This window comes from Cetorhinus maximus, chromosome 17 (assembly GCF_964194155.1).
Source record: "Cetorhinus maximus chromosome 17, sCetMax3.hap1.1, whole genome shotgun sequence".
Taxonomy (NCBI): domain Eukaryota; kingdom Metazoa; phylum Chordata; class Chondrichthyes; order Lamniformes; family Cetorhinidae; genus Cetorhinus; species Cetorhinus maximus.
In genome coordinates this window covers 82,729,613-82,756,822 of record NC_135895.1, presented here as the reverse complement: position 1 = coordinate 82,756,822, position 27,210 = coordinate 82,729,613, and the positions used below count along the sequence as shown (strand labels likewise).

General features: G+C 40.6%; 1 protein-coding gene and 1 long non-coding RNA gene across 3 annotated transcripts in view; one reads left to right on the top strand and one right to left on the bottom strand.

Moving 5' to 3' along the window:
• LOC144692556 (uncharacterized) overlaps positions 1-5,781 on the bottom strand; it is a 29,421-nt gene extending 23,640 nt beyond the window's left edge. The window contains exon 1 of the long non-coding RNA XR_013579345.1: positions 5,746-5,781. This is a non-coding gene — a long non-coding RNA (uncharacterized LOC144692556). The remainder of the gene's footprint in view (positions 1-5,745) is intronic.
• Positions 1-27,210, top strand: part of atf6 (activating transcription factor 6) — a 367,278-nt gene that overhangs the window by 321,810 nt on the left and 18,258 nt on the right. The gene's annotated exons all lie outside the window — the stretch shown is intronic.

Below are 27,210 nucleotides of genomic sequence, written 5' to 3'. Positions count from 1 at the left end.
TACACACCATCCTCAATTGGAACTTTCTGGCTGTTTGTTCACTATTTCCCGGTCAAAATCCTGGAACTCCCTCCAGACAGCACCATGGGTGTATTTACACCACGTGGACTGCAGTCGTTCAAGAAGGCAGCTCACCACCACATTTTCAAGGGTAGTTAGGGATGGACAATAAATGCTGGCCTCGACAGCGACAGCCACATCCTGTGAAAGAAGACATTTTTAAAAATCTATGCGAAACATAGCTAGTTTTCAGCAATTCTCCTCTGCAGTTTATGAACACATCCCTCTTCTGCAATTAAAAAAAAAATATTCCTTCATGGGATGTGGGCATTACTGCCAAAGGCAGCATTTGTTACCCATCCCTAATTGCCCTTGCAGTGAATGGTTTGCTGGCCATTTCAGGCACACTGCTTTGGGTCTGGAGTCACATGTAGACCAGGTAAGGACAGTAGATTTCCTTCCCTAAAGGACATTAGCGAACCAGATGAGTTTTTATGACAATTGATGATGGTTTCAGAGTCATCATGACTGAGATGAGCTTTATAATTCTAGATTTATTAATTGGATTTAAATTCCACCAGCTGCCGTGGCGGGATTTGAACCCATATCCACAATGCATTCGCCTGGTGCTCTGGATTATTAGTCCAGTGATATTACCACTACACCACTGTCTCCCTCTTACCACTGTCTTCCTTTCAAATTAAGTGCTTCACTGCATTCAGTGGTTATACTTCAGGTCTTTTACTCTATGGTATCCTGTACTAGTTGTTGAATTATTTCTATACTGTTTCCCTGACAGCCCAATGGGTAGAAGTAATGTGTTGTGTGAGGGGCCCAAGAAAGACTTGCAAAGTATAGCAACCTAGTTGGATCCCTGAGCACCTTAATAAGCAATCAGTGATAGATTGGAATTAGTTAGTGCTTTGAAAGCAAGCCGACTACTATTAGAGTGGTTCTTCAAATACAAATACAGGCTTTGTGCCAATGCAAGATGTGTTAAATCTGCTGGGAAATCCAAATGGCATTTCTTAATCTGTGGCTGACCAAAACATACGATGCTTTCCAATTGTATCCTGTGCAGATTGGGAAGTTAACCTTTTTGAATTTCCAGCAATTTTCAAATTGCAACCAGCGACAAAGTCTTGGATGCTTTTCCATTTTTTAAACAAGTTGTTGATTTTGCCATGGTTATGTCCATCAGTCGACAGTGTATTTCAACAAAAATGACAGCTTGTACCTTGAACATAGTAAAATGTCCCAAGGTGCTTCACAGAAGCGCCAGTTCCCCTTACCTTAGATTTGACTTAAAGCTCCCTCAGACCAGGTGGCTGAAGGATGGCATTGTCTTTTGAGGGCTAAGGCCTGGGCTTGAATCGAGTGTGACTATAAGAAAGGGCTCTCCATGCAATCAGCGTACTCAGTCTGAGCTCAGATCCTAGTGCATACAGACACTGAGTCCACATCTCCAGCAGCCCATCATACAGCACTATATTTCGCAGCCTTTCTTATAGAAGCCACAAGATCAGTAAAATGGGAAAATTCTCAGTGTAATATGAAGCTCTCTTTTCAGGTGAGGGCTATTGAACATTGTGTTGGTTTGGAGTCAATGGAGCTTTATTTTGTTTCAGCCATGCTGTCACTGCTCCGTTTCCTACTACTGAACTTCCTCACTGCAATCATGAATTCACACCAAAAAATTCTAAAAAAGAAAGACTGACTGGTAAAGTGAAAGGTACAGTGGGAATCAAGAAACTTATGCAAGGGAAACAAAGGTCGTACATGGGCACAATTGTCCACATAGCTGTATCTTTCTTTTATCTTGCTATTTTTTGACAAAGCACTCAAAATTCACACAAGGTGGTGGGTCTCTGAAAAGCACTGGGATGAGTATAAATTTGTAAGTGTGTCACACAGGATTCTCTGCGCATGAGTTAGTCGCAGCATGGATTGCCATTCATTTCAGCTAAAAATACCACTTTGCTGAAATGATTTTTCTTGTAGCTGGAATAAATCCTGTTTTGTTTGTGACAAGAATTCACACTTGCGTATCATTAATCTACCGGTTAGCTTGTCATGCTTTCCCGTGAACAATATCTGAGGTCAGCTGTTGAAAAAGATTCTGTACAGTATTGCACCAGCACAGTTAGAACTGTCATTCAACCTCATTTGCCTCAGTTTGATAAATCTGGTTGGTTATAGTCCAGTGCACAACAGGAAATGAGAGGATCCTGCACCATTGTTCACCTTGCCTTGCCTCAATCACAGTAAAGCCAGTGCAAGTCATGGAGAATTCTTTTGACTAGGCTTCAACATTCAGAAGTGAAACTTATCTCTCACATTGTCTCTCTGTTGCTCACTCAGCTTTTCTGTTTCTGCATTTCTCCCTCCCTGCCTCTGCCTGTCTCCTTTTTCCATTTTTCTTCTTTTTCCTCCCTCTTTCTGTTCTACTTTGCTTTTGGGTTTCATATAGTTCTCTCTTTCTCACTCTGCCTCCATCTTTTTGTTCTCTGATTTTGCTCTTCCTTTCTCTTGTTTTGTCTCATTTCCTACTCTCTCTTGCTTGTTTTGCCTCTGCCTCTCTTATTCTCTCTCTTTATTCCTCTCCCTTTTATTGCTTTTTTAGGTAGATAAATAGATGGCATTTTGTTATAGCATTGCTTTTGCCTCATTTTCTCCATGACTCTACCTTTGTTTTCTCTCCCTGGCTCTGCCTCCCCCTCATTCATCATTTTTGCTCCCCATCTATCTTTTTGCTTCTGTGCTCCTTCTCTCTTGCTCTGCTTCATTGGCCATGTTTGTGTGTCTGTGCCTCTCTCTTTCTGACTGCTTCTGCTGGTGCCTCTCTTACTTTGCCTCCTTTTCCTCTTTCTCCCTACCAAATGATTCTTAGTTTCATTGCTGTTCAAGTGTCATTGCTTCAACAAATGCTTCACAGCAAATTGTGCTGCTTATTAAAACGTCTCTATTACATGGCATTTTTTCTACTAAGTACTGCCTGCTCTCATAGGGCAATAGTGAAATCACCTTGAGAGGCCATGAAATGATTTGTTCAGTGAAAGGAACACCTTAACATATTTCATTAATGTCAACAGTTTAACTCCTAGAGGCAATGTTCTATTTATTGTCAAAGGCAACATCATAAGGATAGCATTAAGCTATAAATTCCATAAATGTTAGAAAAATACATTGTGTGTTCAGCATACAGTCATGAGATTTTGAACATCTCAAAATTCATCCTTTATCTAGATTGAATTGTGACTATTCGTATGTTATGTTGTTCTGCCTGGTAGATCGTTTGGCATTGTGACAACATTTCAGAAAATTTCCATCCTGTATTAGTTTCTTGCTGTTTTCCTGAGCTCTGTCAACCCAACTCTCCCTGGTAATATTCTCTTCACAGTAAAAAATTTTAGACAGGCAGATTACTGTCCCATCTATCAGAAAACAAATATAAACTATAAGCTCAATTTATTGGCCTGCCTTTCCAACAGGAACACAAGAAATAGGAGCAAGAGTAGACCATGTGGCCCATCGAGCCTTTCCATTATTCAGTATGATCACGGCCAACCTTGGGCATCAACTCCGTTTTCCTGCCTGCTCCCCATATCCCTTAATTCCCTGAGAGAAAGCTGATCATTGTTGAATTTATGCTTGCATTCTAAGTTAGCCTATTCCAATTTGCAGTGTGCTGGGCTAGGAAGAGAAAAAATATCAACTACCACTGCTGATTTTTGTTTGGTTGCAAGTGTACATGTGCTGATGTCTAGGCTTGTATTCCCTTGAATATAACAATGACTCGGTGCATTTATATAATGCCTTTAAGTGGTAATATGTCCCAAACTGTTTCACAGGAGCAATATCAAACAAAATTTGATGGCAAACCTCAAAGAAACATGAGGAGAAGTGACCAAAAGATTCATCAGAGATGGGCTTTAAGGAGCAACTTCAAGGAAGAGTGAAAAATAGGTTTAGAAAGGGAATTCCAAAGCTTAGGGTGTTAATAGCTGAAGGCAATGAAGATGTATGACAGATTGAGGATGAAGGGATGATGTGTTGGGAGAGACCAGAACAATGGGGCAAAACATTAAAATTAAAACTAAGCTGTTCAGGCATGATGCCAGGAAGCATTTTTTCACACACAGTAGTAGAAATTGGGAACTCTAGCCCCAGAAAGCTGGAGGCTTGAGGTCAATTGAAAATTTCAAAGCTGTGATCAACAGATTGTTACAAAGGATGTTAAGAGATGTGGAAACAAGGTGGGTAAATGGACAACCCTCAACCATGATCTAATTGAATCGGGGAAAGTGTGGTTGGAGGACTGAATGACGTACTCCCGTTTCTGCGCTTGTTGAGAACAGTATTCACTCTTCCCTGTGATGCTGCTCACAGACAAATAATGGATGTTTAGGTGAGATGCCAAAAGGGCGACTGGTTCTCATGAAATTGTAACTTGCAGAAATCAGTGTCTTGAAGCGAGATGGAGAGGAAAGAGAAAAAACAATTGCTCGGAAAAGTATTTTTTTAAATTGCACTAGCGTTCTGAAATCATGTGATAGATTTATTGGAGGCAAATGTCGAAATATAAGAATTGAAAGGTGGTAATATTTTTAGTTAGGCAGAGTTTCAAGTGCATCCTGCATTTGATAAAGAAGGAAAGCAGTTTGTCAGCATTGGAAAATATGATAACTCAGTACCTATCTCTTTCTCTCAAACTCTGTCTCTCTCGATCTCAATTCCTCTCTCTCTTTCCTCTTTGTTCTCCTCCTTTATCTTTATTTCTGACTGTCTTTGGCAGACATAAACTTGGATGATTTATTTTGCCATGATGTTTGTAGCTCGTGTTTGTTCTGCAAGCTACCGTAAAACAGCAATCATTTCCTGTGTTGAACTGCACGTTCTATGGAAAACTCCCTAATCAGTTCTTAGTTTAAAAGTAATGGGAGCAGGATGGTTAACCTCAGCTTCCCTGGTCTGAGGTAAAATAGTTCAAGGTTTTCTGCTCCTTAAAGTGCACAAGAATCAGGCAGGGTTTGATTCCCCCAATTGTCTAATACCTCTGTTCATTGTTAAGGATGTCCGATGGACAAGATAACACGGGCCCAGTATAACCAGGGGTACCATGTCGTAGTGTGAAATGCTTCCTCCAGCTGGTGTCAGGGGAGTGGGGGCCAACTAATCTGACTATGTCATGTTGTATTGGAAAATAATCATGAACTTTCAGCCTATGTTGAGAGCACATTAAATATTGATTATTTTTTTCAGCACTTCTGTCTATTCTGAGAAATCATGTAATACACGGATTTGGGATGCATCCTTCACATTTCTGTCAAATTATAAATTTCGAAGTCGCACAAAGCAGCTCATAGAATGTCTCCACCATCAACCATTTGCTCATAAACAATGTGGGGATCGACACAAAAAATGATTCGCTGAGTTTAGGTTGGCTGATTTGCGGACTGCCTTGTTACAGAAGACAACAGTTGTGGATTTTTAAGACACTGTTTTGACTTGTAAACTGAGGCAGAGGGACAAACAAATTAATATTGTCATGGGTCTGTTGGGCTCATTCCCCATAGTACTTGCAACCCTTATGCGAAGCAGCAACATTTCTGATATCTGTGCTTTTTTCAGTTAGTTTCATGCCCACCCTACAGAGGATCAGGTGAGATAAGAGTATCTTGTACCATGATAAAAGACAGTAGTGATCAGCAAGATCTATAGCTTTGCCTTCTCTAATGTCCTCACCTGATCTTAGTCAGGCCAATGATAAACATGTTGCAATTAGCCTGGATGGATGAGAAAAAAAATCAATGAGGGTTCCTGCTCCTAATCATAGATTAATAACTGCCAAAAATTAAGGGAATATATATGTGTGGGGGTCAAGTCAAGAGACTCAGGTGAACAACCCCAACGTCAGTCATTTTCTGGGCTTGGAGTTGCCAGCACCCCTGGAAATATAAACAACAAAAAACTACTGCGGATGCTGGAAATATACTTCACTACATGTCAGAGGGAGAAAATTGGGAATGACCTGCATGTAGATCTCAGACAGTTCCCTTGTGAGCCTTTCATCAAGAGGCATTGCACAAGAGAATATTACTCTCCTTTTGAGAGAGATTATATTTAGCTCTTTCTTTGTGGGGGACCGGGAGCCAACGTAGCTGAGCGAGGACAGGAGTGATGGGCAAGCAATATTTGGTATCTCCTTGAGCAGTCTGTTGTGTTTGGGAACTCAGTCATTGGTCTTATGTTGTACGGTGTGCTCATAAAGCTAATCTCCAAAATTGTTTGGTTATCTTTGATCACTGCTGTGTAAGGGAATCTCTTATCATTTTGCATATTAACTAAATTGAATTTTTATTATAGATCTGCTACTTGATAGTGAGAGTCTCATGTTGATCCTTGTAAAAGAGCTTCCAGATGTAGTAAAGATTGCAAGCAATCTCACTGACAGATGTCTCCTCTGCTTTACATGGAGCAGCCTGCACCCATCTCTGCCACTTCATAGCACTTAACAGCATGTGGCCTTTTAATGCTGAATTGACACACTGAGCAGTCGAGACCTTTTATTTGGTAACTGTCAGCACTGCTCTCGTTATCTGATGGTTTCCACAGACCACACTTCATTCTTTTATGTTTTCCCTCCATTTTCCCAGATGTTTCCCCCCATTTTCCAGATGCTTTTCCTATACACATCAAGCACATCAAAAAGAAGAGTGAAACCAACAAAGCCTTTCCCTGTGCTTTTCTTGGCATGCTGATCCTTCTGGTTATACTTTAATGTTGACAGAAATTTAAACCTGGTGGAGTCTGCTCAGACTTGCATGTCATGCCACAGTCCAGTTAGATCTATCTGACCCATGGTAATGTAGAGGAATTTCTGTCAGCTTTGGTTGTTTTCATGGTCAGTGCCTTCACATGTACGCAGGATGTTACCTATGTGCTGTCAGTCGCTAATGGCTTCAGCACCTTGTAAAATGCAATTAAGCGAAATGTCATTCTGGCAGTATTTTTACTTTCAGTTCAGCACATATTTCACTGGCCTGCATTTCCTGTTTAATCCATGATAAATGCTGAGTTGAATTTAAGTACCCAGCCATTTGTTTGTGAAATTTGGTCACTTTAAAAAGATCATTTTAAATGACAACTTTAGTCTTGGTGCTTGCTGGAATGTTTCTGTTCCTGGTTGAATTTACAAAACAATGGCAAATTACTCCAGTTCTCCTTGTACATCTAAGACAAATGAGCTTCAACAAACAACCCTACCCTTATATTTTGAGGAGGGATAGCACTGACTTTTCACTGAATCCCATGGGTATTATAATCTGCAATGTACCGTCTGTTTAAAATGGAATATGATGTGTATTTTATTGATAGTAAATTTTGAACACAACCCTTCTAGAGTCTCTGTGTTTTATCATTGCTATCATAATCATTGATGTTCTCAATATTCCACCCAAGTTCCACATGTATTGCCCAATACCCTTTTTCGAATTTTTCCAGCCTCACTATGGCGACTCAATGTTCTGTGTCCCATTGTAACTCAGTTCTTTCCAAGGAACTCAGACCTGTGAATTACTTAACTTTCTTGCCTTTTCCTTTCCTTTTAGAATATGAAAGCCTTAGAACACAAGTTTATATTGCAGCCCATAATTTGATTCACATTATCTTCTCAACTCTATTGACCTAGACTGTTACCCTCGACCCGCCATAACTTTTCTTAATAGAAGGGGAAAAAATGGAAGATGTCCACCATAATTCATTGGAATATGTCTGTGAATGGGATGTTTTAGCTCACCTGAGGAAGACCCACCTGCTGAAAGCTGCCAGCCAAATAGAGCCTGGCAACTGTTCATTACTCAGCAGCACCACTGGGGAGGCACTGACTGGTGCCACTAATGCACCCACTTGAGTTCCAGGATCGCCAAGGTAACCAGACCATAGGGGAGTGATGATGGGAGGGGGAATCACGGGTGGAGGTCGTGAGGGGAGGGGTGCCAGCAGCTAGGGCAGGAGGGCGGTTTTCTGTGGGCTCTTCCCTTTCCAATGCCAGGTCCCTCGATCGGGCACTTTGAACGAGGAGCCCCCATGCCCATCCCTTGGAAGCCAGTTTTTGAACTTTCCACATGGCAAGTCCACTACCCATTCTCAATGGATACCAGTGGTGGTGAGATGAGGCCTAATGCCCACTTAAGGGTCTCATGCAGGGAGGACGGTAGCATAGTGGTATACTGGACTAGTAATCCAGAGACCCAAGGGTAATGCTCTAGGGACCAGGGTTCAAATCCCACCATGGCAGATAGTGAAATTTGAATTCAATAAAAAATCTGATGATCAAATGATGGCCATGAAACCATTGTCAATTGTCGTAAAAACCCATCTGGTTCACTAATGTCCTTTATGGAAGGAAATCTGCTGTCCTTACCTGGTCTGGCCTACGTGTGACTCCAGACCCACAGCAATGTGGTAGACTCATAAGTGCCCTCTGAAATGGCCTAGCAAGCCACTCAGTTCTCAATGGCAATTAGGGATGTGCAATAAATGCTGGCCTAGCCAGCAATGCCCCCATCCCATGAATGAATTTTTAAAATTTTTGAAAAGTTATCAACAGGGCAGGAAAGCTGTCCAGGCCTTCCCACCATGGACTCAATTTGGCAGAGGCAGGAAGGCAGAGGAGTCCCCACCACTCACCCTCCCACCTGATTAAATGCTCCCCTGCCACCAAACACGTCTCAGGGGAGCATTCCAACCACTGTTACAGTCAACTGATGAGTGTGTTGAGTTTGATGATCTCTTTTAATTGAAGTCTGATCCAGTTAAATGAAAGGAAGGAAAAGTGCATGTCCCTTGTATTATATGTTTATAAGTTAAATTGTATGGCAACCAAGGGTAATGCTCTAGGGACCAGGGTTCGAATCCCACCATGACAGATAGTGAAATTTGACATGCTTCTTCTTCAGAGATCAGTGCTGTTCTTGTTCACCTCTTTCTAGATTTATAGAATAAATATTGGGAACACAAAAGCCATTGTTTTCAATCCCCGCTGCAATTTCTGTTCCCGAACTACCAACTCCATCCCTCTCTCTGGAAATAGTCTGAGATTAAGTGAGTCTGTTCACAACCTTGGTGTCATATTTGATCCCAAGATGAGCTTCCAACCTCATTCATGCCATCACTCAGAACACCTATTTCCACCTCTGTCACACCGCCCGACTTCATCCCTGTCTCGGCTCATCTGCTGCTGTTATTCATGCCTTTGTTACCTCAAGAGTCAACTATTCCAACGCACTCCTGGCTGATCATTCAAAACTTTGCTGCCTGTTTTAACATGCAGCAAGTCCTGTTTCCCAGTTACCTCTGTGCTGTTGACCTACATTGACTCCCAGTCAAGCAACATCTTGACTTTAAAATTCTCATCCTCCTTTTAAATCAAATCCCCCTATGGCCTTGCCCCTTCTTATTTGTAATCTCCTCCAGCCTATAACCCTCCAAGTCATCTGCACTCCTCTAATTCTGGCCTTTTGCCCATTCCCAATTATAATTACTCCACTATTGATGGCGATGCCTTCACTTGCCTAAACCCCAAGCTCTGGAATTCCCTCCCGCTCTACCTCTCTGTCTCACTTTCTTCCTTTAAGACACTCATTGAAACCTTGCACTAAACACTTAAAACCTACTTCTTTGACTAAACTTTGTATCATCTGACCTAATATCACTATATGTGGCTCAATGTCATAATTTGTTTCGTAATGCCCCTGTGAAGAGCCTTGAGACATTTAATCATGTAAAAAATAACTAAGTTGTTGTTGAATACTGATATTGCAAGTTCATTTTGAGTCTTTATATGCAAACTTTTATATTGGCCAGGATTTTCCCCTCGGCGATTTGGGATCGGGGCCCACTCGCCGAGGGGAAAATGACGCGGGATGATGTCGGGAGGAACCCCTGATGTCATCCCGGTCCTTTTAAATGTTCATGAAGGTGGGCGGACAGCGAAATCAGCTGTCTACCCGCCGACCTGTCAATGGCCAGTTAAGGCCATTGACAGGCTAATTAACATTATTAAACACCCTGCCCGGCCAACCTTAAGGCTGGCGGGCAGGCCAGGAGCCCCAGCAGGCTGCAGATTATTAATGAAACTTCATCCACTGGCGGGATGAAGTTTCATGTCAGTTTTTTAAAACTTTAATAAATTTTATGTGTTTGTTATTAACATGTCCCATCTCGTGTGACATTGTCACATGAGGGGGACATGTTAATAATTTTAATATTTATCTATTTTTTAGAGTTTACTTACCTCTCACGAATCTCCCTGAGACAGGACTTTGCCTCAGGGAGCAGTGCGCTCTTTCACGCGCATGCGCAAAAGAGCGCACTTTGACAGATGGGGATTCCCTCCACCCCTCCCCCAGCACAGGAAGCATAGTGCTTTCTGTTGGTCAGGCCACTGGATGGGCCTTAATTGGCCCACCCACTCAAAATGGCGGTGGGCCCCGTTTCGGACGGGTGCCCGCCCACCCATTGAGGTAAGAATTTTGCCCATTGTTTCTTCGCACTGACTGTCTTCAGGTGAGCCCATTGTTTCTGTTACCCACTGATATGTTGTTAAGTTAGTTGAGGATATGACTCCCTCTTAATTTTATACTGTGTTCATAACCTGGGATATACAGTAATAGCAGCTGAGAGGATTAAGAACCTGCACCCCTAACCTGTGATAATAGTTCCCAGAAATTAGTTCTTTTTCTGAGGAAGTAGCAGCATTGCACCCAATAGTCCCTTGCAACAACACAGCTAACAAGGCAGCACGGGGTGATGTCCTGAAAACCCATACCGCACTACAGCACCAGTGTGTGTGAGCAATGCCATGCTTATCACTGTATATAGAAATTACACTCATACTGCATTTTAGCATTTCAAAACTCTCAAAGCAGCATGTGCCACCAAGCAGAAGATTGCAAGCACAGTTATGGGAAAGTGCCTAAGGTTGGCAGTAAGGTTTTGCGAAGGTTTACAGAAGTGGAAGAAGATGTTGCAAAGGGCAAATAGCTTTGAAAAGAGAACTTCAGAGTGTGTGAGGCCTTGTGACTGAAGGTTCTTGGCGTTGATCATGGAGGGCTGTGAAACTAAGTTCAATGGGGTGTTGTGACTATTCTGGGCTGAAGGGCTGCTGATGGTTGAACAGATTATTTGGAGTGAGACTCCAGAGGGCTTTGTAAATGAGGTTAAGCGTTTTGAAGTCAATGCTCTGGGATCTGGGAAGCCATTGAAAATCAGCAAGTTAAGGGCAATACTTAAAGGTAACTTAGTTTGGTGGAGTTCTCTGTGAGTTGGTATTCTTGTTGGATGGTGGTCAGGAGGCCAATTAGCAGTAGAGCCTGGAGCAGTCTCATAGATTAGAGTTTCAGTCACTGTGGGTGTGAACTGGGATCCAAGGTAGACAGAATTATTGAGGAGGTAAAAGGGGGTTTGGCTAGCTTGCATTCTTTAAATTTTAATCATAGAATAAGTACAACATACAAGGAGGCTATCCAGCCCACCATGTCCATGCTGGCTCTCTGTGAGAGCTGGTCCCACTCCCCACCTTTTCCCCATAGCTCCATAAATCTTTTCCCTTCAGATAATTTCCTGTCCCCTTTTTAAAGCCACAATTAAATCTGCCATCACCCCCAACCTCAGGCATCCCAGATCCTAACCACTCATTGCAAAGATAAGTTTGACCTCAAGTCACCTCTGGTTCTTTTGCGAGTCTTTTTAAATCCGTATCCTCTGGTTTTTGACCCATGTACCAATGGGGACAGTTTCTCTCTTTCTACTTTGTCCAGATCCCTCATGATTTTGAACACCTCCATCAAATATCCTCTCAACTTTCCCTTCTCTAAAAAGAGCCCCACTTTCACCAATGTAACTGAAGTCTCTTATCTCTGGAACCATGCTTGTGGTTCTTGTCTGCATCCTCTCAAGTGTCTTAAGATGCTACCTAAAGTGTGCTGCCCAGAATTGGAAACAAAACTCCAGTTGAGCTTGAATCAGTGTTTTATAACCAGGTTCACCATAACTTCCTGACATTGTACTCTGTGCCTCTGTTCATAAAGCCCAGGATCCCGTATGCTTTATTAATAGTTTTCTCAACCTGCCCTGCCATCTTCACTGATTTAGGCATATATACCCCAGGCCCAGTTGCTCCTGCACTCTATTTAGAATTGTATCCATTATTTTATATTCGCTCTCCTTGTTCTTCCTACCAAAATGTATTATCACCTTCACAGTTCCCTGCATTTAAATTTCATCTGCCATGTGTCCATCCATTCCACCAGCCTGTCTAACTCTTGAAGTCTATTCTTCTCACGGTTGACAATGCTTTCAAGTTTTGTGTCAGCTGAAAATTTTGAAATTGTGCCCTGCCCACTCAAGTCTCAGTTATTAATATAGATCAAGACTTGGTTTGGATATGGTTAATTGTGGGAACTGTATGTATTGTCCCTGCCTCCTGTCAATCATGGGTCACGTAATGTACTGCGGGTGCTTCGACCAGTGAACTGTTAGCATGGGCAATCTGGGGGACTGAGTCTTTCAGACGAGAGATCGGGTCTAAGTGCAAGAACTCCGAGATGTCTCCATAATAAAGTTTTACTGTTTCTTTACGAAACCTGCTCCATCAAGTCATCATATTTGGTGACGAGAGTAAAATCAACTTCAACTGTGCACCTTGCCCTTTTACTGTGAGTAAATCGAATTTTAAAAACCACCCGCAAATCATACCACCGTTTGGAAGAATCGATCCAAATGATGCTAATATTGAAGATTGGAGCCAGTATGTTGAGCACCTCGGATTTTACTTTGTAGCAAATGAAATAACTGCCAAAGAAAACTATTGAGAAAAATCCTCTAAAGTGCATGAAGCAGTAAAACATGCAACCTGATTCACAACATGCCCCAAGCAAACCTGATTCCAAGTCGTATGGTGAGTTAGTGGACCTAGTGAAAGCACACTTCCAGCCAAAACTGTCCATGATAATGCAGTGCTTTAAATTTAGTTCAAGAGTTCGTGCCCCAGGAGAGTCCATCACAACCTATGTGGCGAACCTCAAACAGTTAACGAAGTACTGCAACTTTGGGGATGTGTTAAACGATATACTGCGCGACCGACTGGTATGCAGAGTCAAGGACGATGCCATATAGTGCGGCTTGCTTGCCGAAATCGATATCGACTTTAAGCACTCCCTAGAAATCTCCTGCGCCATGGAAAGCGCTGCGAAAGACTCGCAGACTTTGCAACACATGGATAATGGTGCCTTACTTCATGTGGGGAGGGCACCTGCTGCCAATGCGAAAACCAGACCTGCAGAATTAAAGCACGATTCAATGACCACTGTAAGAAACATTAAGAAGCCTAACAGAAACGCTTCATCGACGACTTCAGGTAACCACAGAGCATATACTTGTAAATTCAGAGAGACAAAATGCCATTATTGTCATAAGAAGGGACACGTGACTAGACAATGCCGAACAAAGATGAAGCAGCCTGCAAGACAGCAAATAAACATGATCAAGTTAACAGGTACAGCAAAGGCTGAAGCTGCTGATACTGATGTGTACTCCTTGTATAATGTAACTGCTGTGAAAACTGAGCCTATTACGGTGACAGTACAAGTAAATGAGAAGCCACTATGTATGGAAGTGGACACCAGTGCCTCAACTACTGTGATTGGGGAGCACACTTTCAGGTACCAAAATGAAGGAAGACAGCCAATGAACTTGGAGTGGACAACCGCTAAGTTATGAACTTACACGGGAGAATCTATTTAAGTCAAGGGCATTGCCACTGTCCCAGTCTGTTACAAGCGACAGACAGCCCAACTGCCTGTGATAATTGTAAAAGGGGAGGGAACCAGTCTTTTAGGTCGAGATTGGCTACAGAAGATAAGACTTGACTGGTCCAAGATATTACACCTAAAATCAGATAGTATTGTAAATACTCCCATTCCACAAGAATTAGTGCTATTATTGAATTTCTTAGATTCTTTGACTGTGTGTGCGAAACAAATTAGAAATTGGACAGAGATCCAATATTGTCGAAAGTTAGAGACTTTGTTTTGCAAGGATGGCCAAACTTGCCTGTATCTGAAGAATTGGGACCATTACATGCCAGAAACACGGAATTAAGCTGTCAAGACAGAATTGTGTTGTGGGGTTCAAGAGTTGTGGTCCCATCACAAGATAGAGAGTCATTCTTGACAGGGCCCCACAGTGCGCATCCAGGCATATCAAAGGTGAAAATGCTTGCGCAAAGCTATGTATGGTAGCCAGGCATTGACCGTGACAGTGAAAGCATGGTCAAGCACTGTCAGCAACAACAGAAGTTTCCTGTTTCAGCTTCCTGCATCCGTGGGAGTACCCTGGTCAATCCTGGGTTGAGTATGTAGGACCATTCCTAGGTACCATGTTCTTGTTAATTGTAGATGCATATTCAAAATGGATGGATGTATACGAAGTCAAAATGCCAACGTTGAACACAACTATTGAGAAGCTATGTCACTGTTTCAACATACATGACCTACCTGAACTTGTCTTCTCTGATAATGGTACAGCCTTTACCAGCACCAAGATTCAGAAATTTATGGATCTGAATGGAATCCGCCATATAAAGACAGCTCCTTGGCATCCCTCATCGAATGATCCAACGGAGAGGGCTGTACAAACTTTTAAGTCTGGTATGAAGAAGTTAATCGGAAGGCACTCTGGAATCTCAGCTTTCCCGGTTTCTCTTGTTATTGTACAATACCACATTCAGCTACGGGTTCAACACCGTTGGAGTTATTAATGAAACGCCGTCTGCGTACACATCTACACTTGGTGTTTCCAAATTTAGAAGGGAAGGTAGCGCAGAACCAGAGTAGTCAGAAATTTAACTATGACGTACACAGTGTGGGAGTTAGGTAACTAAGATCGATAAGAATGTGGTAGTGAATTATATCAAGGGCTGCAGAGAAGGCACAATAATACAGGATGTTATTGAGTGTTGGTGCTGTGATTGAATGAAAACCAAGCTGAAAGAATTTGAACGGTGAAATTTTTGAGCACCTTAAAGGAGAAGAGGAGGTTAGAAATGGCACAATAGTAGAAGAGAACAGAGCAGGGAGGGAGTTGTGATTGGGGAAATGGTGCCTGGGCAACTGAAAGGATTCTTGATGTCAGAATTGAGTTGATCAAAGGTAATACAGTGTTTGGCACCAGGTTCATGTGGAAGATCAAACAAAAGAAGTGGGTCTGATGGAATGCAGTTATTAATGAACTCTCATTCAGGTTTTTGATTTGTCAATTGTCATATGGTTTAAAATGTTATATCAAATCTAGCCTGGCGTGGCTCCACCCTTGAACCATATTAAGCCAATGCATACGTTAAGATTGGCTGAAGATATTTGTATTGCCCAATTGATCCCTTGGACAGCTAATGAATCATTTCTCCAATACTGAGCTTGATCCATAATTACCTTGTAAAAGTTGTGATATTTTTACATGCAACAGCACAGTGACATTACTAAAAAAAAACGAGCAGTATCAAAATATCCCTGTTATTTCATAACATCTCTAATGTGATTGCATTAAAAATTCAACAGAGAATGGAAATGTCTGTAGTTGCTTCTCTTATAATTGCAGGCTTCACTAAACTGTGACTGAAATTGAAAAAGCCACAAATTTGGGAAGAGACGACAAGTCTACAGAGCCCTTTTGTTTGCTCCCAGCCATTCACTGTTTATGTTAAATTGTAGCATTGGTTAAGTGCAAATTTCAGTCAAGGAATTTGGAGTACAAAAGAAATAGACTGATCACAATTGATGTGCCCCTGACAATTACTAGGTTTACTCTGCAAATGTTAATTGTCATTCGTAATGTAATACTATACATTAGAGTGACAAAACCACTTGGCCTTGTGAGTTCATTGAAGATCAAGTCCCGTTCCTTGCCTAATAGTGCATAATCTGAAACAGTAACAGTCTGCTGGCAAGCAAAAATAAAAATGTTAGCTGAGGTTTCAACAAGACTGAGGTAGCATGTGGAGTCAAGTGTTATGAAAAATGATTCCCAGATATACTTTTTTTATATTTATTCTTTTATGGGCTGTGGCCATCGCTGACAAGGCCAGCATTTGTTGCCCATTCCTAATTGCCTATGAACTAAGTGGCATGTCACACCATTTCAGAGGGCAGTTAAGAGTCAACCACATTGCTGTGGGTCGGGAATCACATGTAGGCCAGATCAGATAAGGACTGCAGATTTCCTTGCCTAAAGAGCACTAGTGAACCAGATGATAAAAGCAAAATACTGCAGATGCTGGAAATCTGAAACAAAAACAGAAAATGCTGGAAAAACTTAGCAGGTCTAACAGCATCTGTAGAGAGAAAGACAGAGTTAATATTTTGAGTCCGTATGACTCTTCTTCAGAGCTAAAGTGTACCAGATGGGTTGTTAATGAAAATTGACAATGGTTTCATGGCCACCATTACTGAGACGAGCCTTTCAATTCCAGATTATTAATTGAATTTAAAATCTGCCAGTTGCTATGGTGGGATGTGAACCCTTGTCTTCAGAACATTAGCCTGGGCCTCAGGATTACCAGACCATTACCACTATGCCACCATCACTCCCTAACTTACTTTTAGTTACCCACAAGTGAGATATTCGACATCTAAACATGTTTCATTTGAGATTAACAGAATGTGGTATGATCATTTAAAGATTGAGGTGGGTCACATGAGCTCTGCTTTTGGAGTACTTGGTGGTGTTGATATGTTAATGGTGAGTATTATTGCTGACTCAATACCCAATTGCTGCAACATGTTTGAAGCATGTAGAAAACTCCTTTGAGCTAATTATCCAGTCTGAAAATAGCTAAACTATTATTGTTCATTAATCTGATTTAATAGTCCACCGGCCCTTGTTATCAGCTCTAAATAATGCCTTTTGAGCAACTAGAATTTGATCAGTGTCAGTTATTTTGTGTTATATGTTGATAGTTTAATTGAACTGTAATAATGAGACAGAGTAATGTATAAGGAAGCTTTATATAGACTTTATAGACTGACTTGAATCAACAAACTGCTGATTAAGTAAATGCAGAATTAGAAAGTCAGCTGGCATGGATTAAAAGGGTTTCATAAATCAAAAAAGTGACAAAATAATTGGCTGGCTTGGTGGTGGTTTAAGTGGGAGACCTACCAATAGAAGTATCAAGTAGATAGGAAATCTCCTCCCACCGGCTCCATTTTAATCTATTGCATTTTCCACTAACTCCCCGGAGGAGAGGGAGATAATAGAGATATCCTCACCAGGCTTCTGGCACTTGCCTCTTGCTGCCAATACACACTTGGAGTGACAATTTATTCACCCACTCAATGATTTGGAATGTGGTCCATCAGAAGCAGCTTGGCAAGACTAAAATAAGGACAAATTGTCAAAGGTGCAAAGTGAATCTGCATTTAACAAACAAAAGCAATAACAGCCAGACAGCCATACTTAATCATTGTAATCTAGTGAAATTATAATCTTAAAATTGCCCATCTGTATTCAAGATATGAATATCATGTATTTTCCAATTCTGTATGTCACATGCACAGTTGTCCAATGTGCCCATCTATTTTAAATTAGCTTTTATATTTTATTTTAGTCTACAATTTTCTGTCTCTTTGGGCTTCCTTCCCAGCCCAGCAAATTGGTGAGCACATAACCAAGTCCTGGGTCACTTTCTCTGAACCCGAGTACAAGGAAGCTTGCCTGGATTGAACAAATAGACTCACTGTGATTTGAGCCTACAAGCATTGCCTCCCTCCCCTGACTGAGATCAAGGTCCACTTACATGTTACTCTGCAGTGCAACTGTACCCTGGTAGACAAGCAAGACATTTGGGGTAATTATTCTGTTTTACATGCATTTTGGTGAGCAACTGTACTGAAGTTTATTGTCAATTACATGACTCATCAATTTGTAATAGTAACTCAGTGGACAAATTTTTCTGAACTGATTGCTCAACCGCATAGAGTGAGAGTCAAGGACAATACTGGAAAATAAGAGCTTAAAAATTGCTGTTAATTTGCCTTTCACTGATCTAAGAATGTTCAAGCTTTTATGAAAGATACTAATCTCGAATTATAGACAAAATAAAAAACCTATCTTTTGTATGAACCCCATACTTGTTGGTGATATGGGAAATACAGTTACACAAAGCATCTGATGTAATGGAAGAGCAGAAAAAGAAATAACTTGTAAGGATTTGAGAAAGGTGCCTCCTGTTGGCTTTTGAGTTACCTGAAGTTTGAGATGAATTTCATTTGGCCATTTCCATACAATGGTGACTATACTTAAAAAAAAACTTCACTGCCTGTGAAGTGCTTTGGGACATCCTGAAAGGTGAAATATAAATGCAAGTTATTCCTTGTTTGCTGATCTTCTTTACATTTTTCTTTCCTTGCATCCAACATCCAGCAATAACTAGTCACACATCTGCTGAGCTGACCATTAATCCATGATTATGGCTAAATCGACAGCTTTGTGAGATAAAATGTTTACTCTTTTATAGGTGAGGGGTCTCAAGTTGGATAACAGAAATATAATGCACTGAAATCTTAAAAAACTTAACATTGGCACCTGAAATGCCTTTTACAAGGTTCAGTGGTAGCACTCTGTTTGAAATGCCAAACCCATGGGTTCAAGCCCCCATTCCAGAGGCTTGGGTACCTAATCTAGGTTGGCAACAGTGCAATACTAAAGGAGTGCTGCACACGATAGTGTTGTCTTTCAGATGAAACGTTAAACTAAGGTTTCTTGGTCGGGCCAACATTCACCCCTGAATTCATATCATTAAAACAGATTATTTGATCATTATCTCATTGGGACTTTAAGCTGTGCAAATCAACTGTTGCATTTTTCTATATTGCAACAGTGAATACACATCAGAAGTATTTTATTGCTTGCAAAATGCTTTGGGGTATCCTGAGGATGTGAAAGGTCCTAAATAAATAAGTTTGTTCTTTAACGTGTACAATTGCACAGAACCCTGAGCATTTCCTGAATGGCAATAGCTGTACTCCGATCATCCTGTCAACTATTTTTATATTAGCTTTTCCATACGTGCCTTTTCACGATCATATTTTTCAGATTCGATGGCAGATTAAATAAGTGTATCATTGTCTAGTAATTAATACGCTGTAAAAGTATTGGGGTGACCTGAGTTCCTGAAAGGTGTTATGTAAATACAAGTTTATTTTTTTCTTGATAAGATGCACAGCTGATTCCCTTCATAATTTTCAACTTCATTTTGAAACTTGAGTTAAAAAAAAACCCAGATGGTCGTAATTTCCCAACCATTCACCCACCAGTCCTGATTAGAAACTCCAAATGGCTCAGCAGCTGATCATATATCCATACAATTCAAAAGGATTTCAACAATACTTTGCATCTCGTTTCCGTTGTTTCATTTCATTATCTAACTTGACTTAATTGAAGGAGAATCTTATCCATGTAACCTTTCATGAGCATTCTGAACTGATTCTAGCTCAGCAGCAAAATTGTATGGTTCTCAGGAAATTTCATAAACCTTGAATGTCCCAGGCTTCATTATGGTTCTATAATAACAGACTGAACTCTACCAAAGACTAATCCGACAAGAAGATGAATCTGTAATCAAATCTTATAGATGTTATTTAATTGCCATCATGCTAAGACAACTGAAAAATAGCAACTTTATTTTAAATCTGTGTTTAAAATACTTAGTTGTTGCTCTGTCGTGTCCTATGAAATTAGTTTATTCAACAAGCAAATATTAAATATGACCAGAAGTAAAATATCACAAACATTGTTTTAAGAAGTAGCTAATTAACCATTTCAGATACCTCAGCTGCTGTTGTGAGTTGTCCTATTGGCTTCTTTCTTGTGACAAAGCAATTACATTGTTATCTGTCCCATCCGCTAGCATCAATTGCTGTCTATACAGTGAACAATGCTTTATAGAATTATGATTTAACAGAACAGCACAAGCATCCTATGAATTAATCAGAAACTAATGCTTTCTCCAGATGTACTACTTCAGAAAATCTTAAGATAAGGTGCTTGTATCAAACTCTCCAACGTACACAGCATATCCATGACTTCTCAAATAGACTTGCACCGTAACGCCATAAAAAGTGTGGTCTGTTATAGATGCATCCCATCCACATGTTATGAATTAGATGCTCTCTGAAAGAACAGCCATTCGAGATGAAATGCCTTAGGTTTCTGAACTCAAAATTGTTTTAGACAATAGTGTACATTTAGCATCCTGGTCCAGCCTCAGATACTATCCATTAAATTTTTATCTATTTACAGAGCTTATTCACATTTACCTAACTACTTTACTCCTTTAAAAAAAAATGACATTCTTCAGCAATGAGTTTCCTAGCTTCCAGTTATGGTATGAACCAAATCAGTACTGCATCCATTAACACTGGTGTGCTTTGACAGGAGTAACAGTAAAATAATAATGACATGTATTTTGTCAATAGCAGAACCTATCCATGCACCAATATTTTAACCTCAATATCTGTTTATCACCACCAAGCTAGTATTTCACTATGCAGATTGTCCTTTACTCTGTTTATTGGACTGTATAATTCACTATGCCTGTATGGTATAGAAAAATCAGGAGACACAAGGAACGCAGGCTGTAGGCTTTGGATGCAAGATTTCTCTAAAAGGAGACAATATCCTGTTGTATGTCTCTGACCTGTGATTTCCCTTCTTATTGTTTGTATTAAACAGCACAATGTTCTATTTTGAACATGGTACTAAAGTGAAAGCCAGTGTCCTTGGATTTCTAATAAAAACAGAAAGTGCTTGAAGAACTCAGCAGGTCTGGCAGCATCTATGAAGAGAGAAACAGAGTTAACGTTTTGAGTCCAATGTGACTCTTCTTCAGAACAGTTCCAAAGAAGAGTCATATTGGATTTAAAAAGTTAACTCTGTTTCTCTCTTCATAGATGCTGCCAGACCAGCTGAGTTGAAGAAGAGTCATATTGAACTCAACATTCACTCTGTTTGCCTTTCCACAGATGCTGCCAGACCTGCTGAGTTCTTCCAACACTTCTCGTTTTTATTTCATATCTCCAGCATGCATTTATTTTGCTTTTATGTCCCTGGATCTCTCCTGCTTGTAAATGTTAAGACTTTGCTGCCCTTAAGGTGACCTTTGATTGGGTCTGGCACCATGCAGCTCTGAACAAGTTGCCATTTATGTTGTTTTGCACACGTGCTCATGGCTGCCTAATTTCCTTTAAAACTGCCTTATCTGAACTGATTGCCGTTAACTCAAAGAATCCTCTAAGGGTCTATCACCCAACCAGCCTCTTTATCAATGATTTCTCTACTCATCATTATTCAATCCTGTCACCTTTTTCAACATTCCATTCCACATTCATCAACTTCAGTTAACATGCTCTCATATACAATCTTCATTCTTCTTGTAGTTCAGCGAGTAGAATCACTTGATTGCAGTGTATCTTGCATGCCTTGAAGTTGGACAGTGAAAGCTTTTTTTAAGTACTGTCCAAGGATTTTTTTATAGGTCTCTTGCAAGTTCAACCATCAATTGTCATCTTAATTACCTTTCTAATCTTAAGGGCATCTCCCACATCTTAATTGCTAAACCTGTGTCTAAAAAACCCAATAAAGACCTGAATATGGTTCCCATATCTAGGAGTCCATTTTGACACTCCGATCACACTTTTGGACAGGACACGAGAAACAACATGTCCTGCACCTCTATTCTAATTAATTTTTTCTGGTAATTGATTCTTTGAATTTCCTCTCTCATTCCTTTAAATTCAGATATGCCCTATCCGACATACTTTATCACCTCCCTACGTCCTCATTGTGTTGAAGTCATTGCACTCCCTCTGCAACAGTAATTCTCAGTTACCTCAAAACTGTTGTTTTGTTCAGATCCTGATTTCACTTGCAATCTTTAGGCATTTATAATTCAAAGTTGGCAACCTTATTGATTGCCTTCATCTTGATTCATATTTTTGCTTAACTGTTTTGAACCTTCGTGCTTCTTGCAGAACAAACATTGGACCTTCATCGTGATAACGTAATTGAAAAAATATAACCTCTGGCTTTAGGCATTCGTGAGTGCAGATCTCTGCAGCAAAGCGATTCCTGTAGAAATCTATTTTTTCCCCGCTCTTTTATCCCCCAAAGAGGTTTATGGGCTCTTCGAGAGGTAATGGAAAGATTGTCACCATTTCCTTAGATCCTTTCAGGAGGAGTTGGCATTCTTAAAGCAAATGTACTAACCTATATTTCAGACATCTTCAGTTCATATTATCTGAATTTATTTTTAAGAATTCAAGCAAATGTGCTCCCTCTTAATTTGGAATGGCAAGTTAGGCAGATCCAGTCCTCCCACATCTCCAGCTGGAGTTTTCTTTCAAATCATCGATCCCCATTAGTTGCGCTCAAATTGTATTTGTCTAGGATGAAATTGCCACTTCTTATGGACATCCATGGCTACTGATAAAGCAGGTGTACTGTCACCCCATTCCAGTGGCAATTCTGGTTTCCTTATCCAGTCATTCCTGTCAGCACATAGTCTCATCTAAATTATGCATGGCATTTTTACTTTCTTTTCATTTACAGTGACATAAAGCATGTTGTTTGTCCTACGTTCCAGATGGCCTTGCTGTAGTTGACCTATATTTTCCGAATGGCTCTCCCTTTACAGCTGCATAGGGAGGCAGATATTAGATTTGGGGCAAGGGCTTAAAAGTAACAGGTGACTGTTCTCACTACCAGAACATGAACAATTAAAATTCCCTTAGAAAGCACCCTGAGTGGCACCAAGGATGAGAGGCTTCAAGCAAAGAATGTTTAAGAGGAAACTTAATGAAGATATTTAAAATTCTGAGGTGTTTGGATGAAATAGGTGAGGAAAAATTGTTTCCACAAGCAGGAGGGTTGGTAATCAGAAGACACAATTAAAATGATTGACAAAAAAGCTGAGGAGAGATGAGACTTGATTTTACTCAAAAATTTTGAATTGTAATGCATCTCCTGAAAGGTTGCTGAAACAAGATTCAATAATAACTTTCAAAAGATTATTGGATGTATACTAGAAGGGGAAAATGCAGGCCTATGGGAAGAGGATGGAAGGAATAGAACATCCTGCACAGACAAACATATTTATCTCATTTTTATTACATTGCTGTCGAACAGAATTCAGTCGTAACAATGGATAGTTGAGGAAGGTGCCTGGTTGGAGCCTCTCTGACTCAGCTAATATCGAACACTTTCATCTTGCTATTAATGAATAAAGATATTCATTTGAGAAAATGGACCAAAGGCCTGACTGAAATCCAAGTACACCACATCCACTTGAGAGGTCACGTCACTGCTGATGAAATAGGTTTCAGCTGTTAAGAGGAAAATGTGGTGTAATTTACTTGTAAATCAGATTAACAAATTGAGTCAAAAGTGCTTAAAAAGTTTTTACCAAGGAGACGTAAAATAACTTAGTTGGTCTAAAAATGAACTACAGGCTGTTGCAAACAGAATTCACACTGCTGCCACTATGGTTGCCAAACAACTGTGCAAGCTTTAGGTAAATAAATCTCGGGGACCGGAAAAGATACATTTAAGGATCCTTAAGGAAATGAGGGAAGCAGTTTCAAGACCTCACAAAATCTTCAGAAATTACTGAGTACTGGAGAGGTGCCTGGGGACTTGAGAAAGACAGATGTAAATCCTATTTTTTTAAGCAATAATGACTCAGGAAATAACAGACCTGTGAGTTTGACATCCATTACAGGTATTAATCCCTTATTAAAAATAAGATTATGGAGCATCTTAATAGAACTAAAATCATAAAAGATGGCCAATATGGATTCATGAACATGCGGTCTCACCAATCTAATTTACTGATGTTCTTTGAAGGTGCGATAAAGGAATTTGATCAAGGATAAGGCAGTGGATGTGGTGCACTTGGACTTCAGTCAGGCCTTTGGTCCATTTTCTCTAGAAAAGCTGATACTGGAAATGAGAGCAAAAATCAGCAGTCTTGGTGAACTTATTACTTCTGAATTCAGGGCAATGTCCTCCATGACAATGCCCAAATTCACCCCTATCTCAGCTCATCTGCTGAAACCCTCATCTGTTGTGATGCAGCAGGTGATGTGTGCCAGGCGGATCAAATCCACAAGGGAAACTTGATCGCGCTATCACGATGGTTTTACAATTTGTATTTATTTCGAGATGCGTTCCCTGAGCAAAAATCAGCAGAAATATTTTAGAACAGTTGAGTAATTGGGTTGGTCAATAGCACACAGAGATTGGTGGCACAAGAATTACCATCAGCTTGGCAAAATGTGACCATTGGGGTCCTCAGGTCTGTTTTAAGTCTTTTGCTTATATTTTACTTAAATTACTTAGAAATCACAAGCACTCCAGTTAAATTAGGATTTGATGCAAAACTGGAGGGTAAGCCCAAGCAGGAATTGATTAACTTTGGCTGTTGGGCAAACAGGTGGATGGCAGGTAAAGTTCAGTGTAAACAAATGCAAAGTGTTTCACGTAGGGACAAAATATCCAGGAAGGGACGATTACTTAAATGGGGGAAAAAAGGTGTTTTGAAAATTGAAGCAACCTGTGGATCCTGATTGAGAGCAAACTGAAAGTATTGCAACAATGGTCGGCACCGGTGAGTAGAGAAAATCAGATGTTGGGATGTAGTAAAAGGTCAATATTAGAGTAGTATTGTAGTCTTCCCACTTGATGAATCATTGGTATGAACGCATACTATTCTGATCCCCCACACTGAAAATAGGATATTGCAGCTGTTCAAAGGATACAGGAGAGAGCTATCTCTTCCTCCATGACATTGCCCAACTTCACCCCTATCTCAGCTCATCTGCTGAAACCCTCATCTGTTATGACGCAGCAGCTGATGTGTGCCAGGCGGATCAAATCCACAAGGGAAACTTGATTGTGCTATCACAATGATTTTGCAATTTGTACTTATTTCGAGATGCATGCCCTGAATTCAGAAGTAATAAGTCCACCAAGACTTCAGGGATTTTTTTTAAAAACCAACTTAAAAATTTATTAACAAAAGAAAAGATTTCAAGCACATACATAGGTCTACAAATTCCTACTATAATAACTCCTAAAATCCCTAATTAATCTGGCTCCCAGTTACACCTCCATTAAAACAACTATTAAAAAAAAATAGATTTTAAATGTATCTCCTGGATAGTAGAATTCAAAGTGGCTTTTCCCAGCTTCGGTATAGACAGCAGGCTTAATGCATAAATACTGGAGGCTTCGCACACTTCTGTTAGATCTTACAATGTCTCTCCTGACACACAACCTCATTCTTCTTTATGCATAGAAACTAGGAGCAGGAGTAGGCCATTCGGCCCTTTGAGCCTGCACCGCCATTCAATATGATCATGGCTGATCCTCTATCTCAACACCATATTCCCACTTTCTCTCCATACCCCTTGATATCCCTAATATCCAAAAAATTATCAATATCTTTCTTGAACATACTCAGTGAGTGACCCAGCCTCCACAGCCTTCTATGGTAGAGAATTCCACACGTTGACCACCCCACCTTGAGTGAAGAAATTTTTCCTTATCTCATTCCTAAATGGCCTGCCCCATATCCTGAGACTGTGGCCCCTGGTTCTAGACTCCCCAACCAGGGGCAACATCCTCCCTGCATCCTGTCTGTCTAGCCCTGTTAGAATTTTATACGTTTCAATCAGATCCCTTCTCATTCTTGTAAACCTTGTAGTGAATACAGGCCCAGTCGAATCAATCTCTCCTCATACGACATGTCCTGCCATCCCCGGTATCAGCCTAGTGAACCTTCACTGCACTCCCTCTATGGCAAGTATATCCTTTCTTAGGTAGGGAGACCAAAACTGCACACAATATTCCAGGTGCGGTCTCACCAAGACCTTGCATAACTGTAGTAAGACATCCCTACTTCTAAACTCAAATCCTCTTGTAATGAAGGCCAACATACCATTTGTCTTCCTAATTGCATGCTGCATCTGCCTGTTTATTTTCATTGACTGGTGTACGAGGACACCCAGATCCCTTTGTACAGCCACATTTCCCAATATACCATCATTTAAATAATACTCTTCCTTTCTGTTTTTCACACCGTGAATGTGAAGTGTGTAATTTCACATTTATCCACATTATACTGCATTGCCATGTGTTTGCCCACACACCCAACTTGTCTAAATCGCCCTGAAGCCTCTTTGTATCCTCCTCACAACTCACAACCCCACCCAGTTTTGTGTCACCTCGGAAACTTGGAAATATTGCAGTTGGTTTCCTCATCCAAGTCATTTATATATATCGTGAATAGCTGGGGCCCAAGCACTGATCCCTGTGGTACACCACTAGTCACTGTCTGCCATCCAGAAAAAGACCCATTTATTCCCACTCTCTGTTTCTGGTCTGTCAACCAATTCTCAATCCATGCCAGTAAATTACCCCCGATCCCATGTGCTTTAATTTTGCCCACTAGCCTCTTATGTGGGACCTTATCAAAATCCTTCTTGAAGTCCAAATACACCACATCCACTGATTCTCCTTTATCTATTCTAGTTACATCCTCAAAAATCTCCAGTAGATTAGTTAAGCATGATTACCCTTTCATAAACCCATGCTGACTTTGTCTAATCCCGTTAATGCTTTCCAAGTGTTCAGTTACCATGTCTTTTATAATAGACTCGAGCATTTTCCCCACTACTGATGTTAAGCTAACTGGTCTATAATTCTCTGTTTATTGTCTCCCTCCTTTTTTAAATAATGTGGTTACATTTGCCACCCTCCAATCTGTAGGAGCTGCTCCAGAGTCTATAGAATTTTGGAAGATGACCACCAATGCGTCCAACATATCCAGACTTCCTTTAGTACTCTCGCATGTAGAGTCATGTTTCTCCCTTTTAATGTAAATTTCATTGTTTCCATATGTCTTTGGAACTTTACCTTTCTCATAATATGAATCTTTTCATGAAGCAGAATTTTCTGCCTGTCAGGCAGGCCGGTCGGGGGCGGGTGCAGGGCCGATCGCTGCCCATGATCAGCTACGCGCCGCTATTTTACGTAGGCGGGCCAATTAAGGCCCACCCAGCGTGACGTGCACCTGGTAGTGCTCACTACCTGTGT